We start from the raw sequence: 8,099 nt of genomic DNA, 5'->3' as shown, positions 1-8,099 counted from the left end.
CCAGTTCCCTGAAAGATATAAAGGCCTGACACACATTCCTAAGTTGTTTTCACAGGAAGCAGACCTCCACCAGATGAAGACTGCTGACTATAAAACATAGATCCTAGACTGGTTGAAACCAGAAGGGTGATGAGGCTTGAACCTTCACCTTGATGCCAACCCATCCAAGAACTGTGCACGACTTGATCACACACCCTGAAGCCTGTTCCCTCACTTTGCCTTTAAAACCCCTTCCCTGAAAGCCCTCAGGGAGTTTGAGTCTTTTCAGCATGAGCTGCCCATTCTCCTTGCTTGATGCCCTGCAGTAAACGCTGTACTTTCCTTCACCACAACCCAGTGTCAGTAGATTGGCTTCATTGCACATAGGTGAGAGGACCCAAGTTTGGTTTGGTAAAGGTGACTGTGTATGTTGGAATAAGTACTCTTCATTTCTAGTATTCTCTATTTTCTTCATTACAGCTTCAATTTCACATGAAGAATTTGTTTATTCATTCACTTACCAGACATTTACCTGATGTCTACTATATACCAGGCACTGTTCTTGGTGGTGGGGGGAACCATAACAAATAAAATTGAAAAAATTCCCTGCTTTGTGGAGCTAAGATTCTAGAAGGCTTAGGCAGCTCTTTGTGCTTGGTTAAAATGTCCAAACTGTTGGGGTTTCCAAACCTTACTCTCTGCATCTGTGGTGACATTTTAATGCTTCCCAGGTGACACTTGCTGTGCTACGTACTTTTTATGCATTATCTAGTAAATTTCACAGCAACTCTGAGATGGGCATCTTAGGTTTGGTCATTTGTCCAAAGAGGAAAGAAATACTTAAAATGGTGAATAATTTGTTCAAGGTCTCAGGATCTAGGAAGTGATAACATTAGAATTTGAAACTGGAGACTTTGATATTATTCCAGAGACTTTGATAATAATGATAGCTATACTCCAAGACCCTTATGAAAACTTAGTACATATTCCCTCCCAGCAAATTCAATGTCTATATTTTCCAGAGAAACTGCTTATACTAATAGACAATTTAATTCCCCTACAGGTAATGTGTATTTTCTCTCTGGTAGTTTTGAATATGATCTCCTCTTTCCCTGATGTTCTAAAGTTTCACTACAAATGGCTGAAAAGGATTTATTTTTAGTCTCACCTCTTTAGGATTTGAAGTTCACTTTTTTTTTTATAGATATAACTTTATTCATACTAAATTATAAATACATATATATTCATGCTCTGTGTATTTCGGGATAACCTATTGCCTTCATTTTTTTAATTTTTGGATTTTATTTAATTTATTTTTTTATACAACAGGTTCTTATTAGTTATCCATTTTATACATATTAGTGTATATATGTCAATCCCAAAGTGAAGTTCACTTTTAATCTTAGGATGTTTGACTTTACTTCTGGAAAGTTCTTTGTTATTATCTCTTCAATGTTACTTTTCAAAATTTAACTCAATTTTCTTCTTCTCTAACTCATACATATATTGGAGTCTCCAAGCTCCTCTACACTTCTTACCTGTTCTTTCTCTTTTTTCTTTCATTAAAAAAAACTTTCTAAGTAGAATTCTAGGAGAATTCACTAGGAATTTCACTAGGTTTGCTTGATCAGAAATCCTACGTTAAAACTCATCATCAGGCTTCCCTGGTGGCGCAGTGGTTGAGAATCCGCCTGCCGATGCAGGGGATACGGGTTCGTGCCCCAGTCCGGGAGGATCCCACATACCACAGAGCGGCTGGGCCCGTGAGCCATGGCCGCTGAGCCTGCGCGTCCGGAGGCTGTGCCCCGCAATGGGAGAGGCCACAGCAGTGAGAAGCCCATGTACCGCAAAAAAAAAACAAACTGATCATCATATCATCATTCACTGAAATTCATTTTTCATAGAAGCTGCTGGTTTCAATGATGATCCATTTATTTTCCAGGTCGTGGCTAATAAAACAACCTACTGGATGGATAAAACATAAGGTCCTCCATCAGACTGAAGAGTAACTTGCCAAGGTCTTCAGTTTGGAAAGGAATTCCAAAAGACAAGTGGTTATGATAAGATTATTCATCAAAATACACTAGGGTCTAGCTCCAGATCCTACCATGCTGCTGAACTCATAACTGCTGACTCTTTTCTTCAAGATCAGTCCAGGAGAGATTATCGAAAGAAAGCATAGAAAATTGTGAAAATCCTTAGAATGAAAGCAGGCTACTTTGCAATGGTGTATATGGGATGAGGGTTTAACCTGGGGCAAGAAGAACTCAGTTTGGATGTAGAAGGATAACAAAATAAAGAAACGGTTGGAGCTCAATTCTTGATTTTTCCCTACCATTGCTTTAGAACAAAGAGTATCTATCCTTACACCTACCATGACTCAAATCTCTAGTATAGATGTGCCCAGAGACAAAATCAGGGAAGTGGGACAAACTGAAACAAATTATTAGAAATAGGTCATAATATGCCAATATTTTCAATAGATAGAAGTAGACTAAATTCTTCCATTAAAAGAAAAATATTAACAGATAAAAAAAGAAATACAAAATTTAGGTATATGCTGTCAGAAGTTTCACACTTGTAAAGAGCTGAAAACTGAGGATGGGTTGAAACTAACTGGGGCAGTTATTTCCTCACTCCTTTCCCTCTAAGCCTCTATGGCTGGTTAATTTCAATCTAAGCACCTCTTCTTAACTGTCTTGTTCCCAGACTGAGGTGCTGAGAGAAGGGATTTTTCATGGACTGAGAAGTAATTTTAAGTTTTCTGGTTCCTGGATATCTCTAATTTGGGCAATATCCACCTCTAACCCCCCAAAGTGGTTAAGGCAGACCTAGCCTGTGGTATGAAAAACATAACTATTGAATTAAGACTGGAGTACATAGAATAAATAGTAGGACAGACATAGCTAAGAAACAATTTCGAAAACTGGAAGAATAAGAATAGAAATTCTTCTTCAGAAGAGAAAATTATGAGAAAATCTAAAATATAAAAGTAAAGTTAAGTGATATGGAGGACAGACGTAGAAATACTAATATAGGGATAATTATGGCCCCCTAAAGAAAAATAATGAAAGATAGGAATTTAGGGGGGTAAAATAAAGCTCCTCAATTAAAAAGACTGTAAAACAAATTAAAACACAATAAAAGCAAACTCAGAGATGGTCCAAGATACTGGAATTATCAAACAAGAATTTAAATTATGTTAAAATTGCCAAAATACCTAGCAAAAAAGATGAACAACATCTGAATAGAAGAGAAATATAAATACAGAAAATTAAACTATAAAAAAGAACCAACTAGAAATTTTAGAAATTAAAAAAAAAAATCAGAAATGAGAAATTCATTAAATTTGGAATAATGGCAGATTGGCCATAGCAGGTGAAAAGATCAGTGAATCAGACGACAGGTGAACAGAAATTATCCAAATTTAAACACAAATAAAAATAGAGTAAAAAAAGTTTTTTAAGAATATAATTACCAAAACCTGTGAGGCAATATCAAAAGCTGAAATCTACACATAATTATATTTTCAGAAGAGGAGAGAGAAAATGGGCAAAAGAAACATTTAAAGAAAAGATGACCAAGAATTTTTCAAAACTGATGAAAACTATCAACCCACAGATCCACAAATCTCAGTGAACCCCAGACAGGTTAAATAGAAAGAAAACCACACCTAAGCCTATTAGCAGTCAAAATGCTAGAAAAACAAACATATGAAAAAAATTTTAAAAGAAGCCAAAGAAAAGAGACACATTTGGGAGCACTATACTAAAAGGAAAACAAGAAGACATAAAACAGTATCTGTAAGTAAAATGTTGAGAGTGGGGAAAAAAAGTGGGATTGTCAACCTACAACTCCATATACTATAAAAATTAACTTTAAACAATAAAGAAAAATAAAGACATGCTCAGACAAAAGGTGAAAAACGATCTTCAGCACTCTCACTACAAAAAATGCAGAAAGACGTTTTTCAGGTTGAAAATAATTAATACCAGAAGGAACCTCGGACCTCTGGAAAGAAATGAAGAGTAACAGAAAATATGAATACCTAGGTTAAATGTAAAATGAGTAATTCTTATTTACGTTTGCATATTTATATATTTTATTGAATTTGTTTAAAATGCTATTGATTGTTTAAAGCAAAACTATTGGGTTGGCCAAAAAGTTTATTCAGGTTTTTCAAAACATCTTACGGAAAAACCCAAATGAATTTTTTGGCCAACTTAATAGCATTTATTTATTGGCATATGTACTGATAAAATAGAAGATAATAAGAGCACAAAAGGCAAGAGGAAACAAATGGATTTATGCTATGTTATAAAATTTTAACACTGGTTTTGAAGTCACACACTTAAGAGCTGACTGTGATAAAGATGAATATTATAAGCTCTAGAGAAACTACTAAAACAAATATTAAAAATCAATACAGTGCTTGCTTCAGCGGCACATATACTAAAATTGGAATGATACAGAGAAGATTAGCATGGCCCCTGAGCAAGGATGACACGCAAATTTGTGAAGTGCTCCATATTTTTACTATTTACAATACTACTTTTACTATTTATGATAGCCAAGACATGGAAACAATCTAAAACAGAGGAATGGATAAAGAAGATGTGGTACATATATACAATAGAATATTACTCAGCCATTAAACGGAACGAAATTGGGTCATTTGCAGAGATGTGGATGGACCTAGAGACTGTCATACAGAGTGAAGTAAGCCAGAAATAGAAAAACAAATATCGTATATTAATGCATATATGTGGAATCTAGGAAAATGGTATAGATGATCTTATTTGCAAAGTAGAAACAGACGTAGAGAACAAACATATGGATACCAAGGGGGAAAGTGGGGGAGTGGGATGAATTGGGAGATTGGGATTGACATATATACACTATTGACACTATGTATAAAATAGATAACTACTGAGAACCTCCTGTATAGCAGAGGGATCTCTTCTCAGTGCTCTGTGGTGACCTAAATGGGAAGGAAATCCAAAAAAGGGGGATATATGTATATGTATAGCTGATTCACTTTGTTGTATAGCAGAAACTAACAACATTGTAAAGCAAGTATACTCCAATAAAAATTAATTTAAAAAAATAAATACAGAAGAAAAAATAAAATACTATATATATATCACTAAAAAAAAGTCATAAAAAACAATGGAAAGATAAAAACAAGAAAGAAAAAAATTAAAGGAATAATATTAAAGGATATAATGTTTAAATCCAACTTATCAATGATTAGATTAAATGAAAATAATTAAAACACTCCATGGCCATATCATCAAAAAGTCTACAAACAATGCTGGCAAGGGTGTGGAGAAAAGGGAACCCTCCTACATTGCTGGTGGGAATGTAAATTGGTACAACCACTATGGAGAACAGTATGGAGGTTCCTTAAAAAACTAAAACTAAAAAAAAAAAAAAAAAAAAAACAACTAAAAATAGAACTACCATATGACCCAGCAATCCCACTCCTGCGCATATATCTGGAGAAAACTATAATTTGAAAAGATACATGCACCCCAATGTTCACTGCAGCACTATTTACAATAGCTAAGACAAGGAAGCAACCTAAATGTCCATTAGCAGAGGAATGGATAAAGAAGATGTGGTACATATATGTGATGGAATATTACTCAGCCATAAAAAGGAATGAAATAATTCAATTTGCAGCAACATGGATGGACCTGGAGATTATCATAGTAAGTGAAGTAAGTCAGACAGAGACAAATATCATATGATATCACTCATATGTGGCATCTAATTTTAAAAATGATACAAATGAACTTATTTACACAACAGAAACAGACTTACAAATATTGAAAACAAACTTATGGTTACCAAAGGGGAAACTTGGGGGGGAGGGATAAATCATGAGGCTGGGATTAACATACACACAACTACTACATATAAGATAGATAACCAACAAGGATGTACTGTATAGCACAGGGAACTCTACTAAATATTCTGTGATACCCTATATGAGAAGAGAATCTGAAAAAGAATTAATATATGTATATGTATAACTGAATCACTTTGCTGTACACCTGAAACTAACACAACATTGTAATTCAACTATACTCCAATAAAATTAAAAAAAAACACTCATGTAAAAGGCATAGATTGCTACACTGGATAAAAATGTAAAATCCAAATATTAGATCTTTATAGGAAGCACACTTTTATTATGAGGACACAGATAGATTCAAATTTTAAGATGAAATGAAAAAATATATACCACGCAAACACTGAGCAAAGGAAAACTGGTGTTTTTATATTACTTCCAGACACAGTAGATTGAAAACAGAGTATTAATAGAAATAATGACAGAAGAATCAATTTACCAGAGAAACATAATAATATGTACGTATCTAAAAACAGAGGTCCCAAACTCATAAATCAAAATACTTTTAGAGTTAGGAGAAGAAGAAACAGTCAAATCCATAACACTAATACTACAGAAACTCAGAAAATAAAGGAAGAAAAGTTCCTGTTCGTTTTATGAGGTCAATATAGCCTTGTTCATAAACCAATAAAAATATCTTATAAGAAATGAAAACATCCCTCATGACTATAGACACAAAATCCTCACAAAATATTTGCAAATGTAATCCAATAACTTGATGAACTAAATAAGACTTTGAAAATTAATTTGGAAATGCAAAGAATATTGAATAACCAAACAGTCTTTTAAAAAGGAACATATTTAAAGGACTTAGGCTATCTGATTTCAAGACTTGCTATAAGGCTACAGTAATCAAGAGCATGTGGCATTCATATAAAGTAGATGCATATAAAAGTAAAGAATAGGGTAGTCAATAGAAATTGCCATCCATTCAGTGAGAAAAGATTTCTTTTTAATCTATTGTTAGAATGATTGGATAGCTTTAAGAAAAAAATAACTCCATCTCTTACTCCATACACCAAAATTAACTCGATATGGATCACAAATCTAAAGATAAAACCCAGAACAATAAAGCTTTTAGAAAAAATAAAGGAGAATACATTTGCAAATTCTGAGTAGACACACAGAAACCATTAAAAAATACATATATATATAAATTAGACTTAATCAAATTTAAAATTTTTGCTCATCAAAAGATACCACTAAGGAAATGAGTAGGTAAGTTACAGGGTAGGAAAAAGACATTTATAGGATATATCTAATGAAAAAAATGTATTCAAAATAGACAAAAGCTCTACTAAACAATAAAATGATGAATAATCCAATAAAACAATAGGCCAAAACTCAAGCATACAAATCACAAAAGATACAGAAATGGCCGCTAGGTATTAAAAGATGCTACAGAGAAAAGCAAGCTGAAACTACAATAAGATATGACTTCACACCAATAGAATGGTTCATTTTTTTTAATTAAAAAGAGCAAATGTTGGAGAAGGTGAAATGCTTATACAATGCTGGTAAGAATATAAAATGATACAATCACATTGAAGACTCATTTGGTAGTTTTTTTATAAAACAGTGGTTCTCAAAGTTTTTAGTCAGGACCCCTTTACTCTCTTAATTCTTAAGAAGCCCAAGGAGATTTTGTTTATATGGTATTATCTATCAATATTTACCATGCTAGAAATTAAAACTGAGAAAAATTTAAAATATTTCCTTATTAATTCATTTAAAATATCATATTTTAATGAGAAATGACATTTATCAAAACAAAAAGAATTAGCAAGAGTGGCACTGTTTCACATTATTGTAAATCTCTAAAATCTGGCTTAAAAGAAGATAGCTGGATTTGTATCTCCTTCTCTGCATTTGCTCTCTTAATACAGTTTAGGATGAAGTATATGAAGAAAATCTTGTCTTAGAGAGAAAGACATTGGGAAAGAAAGGACTATTTTAATAGCCTTTTTCAGATAATTATGGATATTTTTGTAGATACTAAATGAACACTTAGTGGTAGTAGTATTCATGAAAGCGAGTTGCAGTGTGGTATCAAACAATATCAATTAAATTTTGTGTACTCAATTACATTAAAATCTATTGGTCCATCTTATATTATTAATTGAATTTACCTCATGCATGATTTTTTTTTTTTTTTTTGGCGGTACATGGGCCTCTCACTGTTGTGGCCTCTCCCGTTGCAGAG

At 33.1% G+C, this 8,099-nt stretch overlaps 1 non-coding gene across 1 annotated transcript; it reads left to right on the top strand.

The window, feature by feature from the left end:
* The first annotated feature begins 4,407 nt into the window (after positions 1 to 4,407).
* LOC137222920 (U6 spliceosomal RNA) lies at positions 4,408 to 4,514 on the top strand. Its single transcript, XR_010942685.1, has one exon. It is a non-coding gene; the product is annotated as a U6 spliceosomal RNA (small nuclear RNA).
* Positions 4,515 to 8,099: the final 3,585 nt, after the last annotated feature.

Source organism: Pseudorca crassidens, chromosome 3 (genome assembly GCF_039906515.1).
Source record: "Pseudorca crassidens isolate mPseCra1 chromosome 3, mPseCra1.hap1, whole genome shotgun sequence".
In the NCBI taxonomy this organism is placed as follows: domain Eukaryota; kingdom Metazoa; phylum Chordata; class Mammalia; order Artiodactyla; family Delphinidae; genus Pseudorca; species Pseudorca crassidens.
The sequence above is the reverse complement of the archived record's forward strand: the minus strand, read 5'-3'. Positions and strand labels throughout refer to the sequence as shown.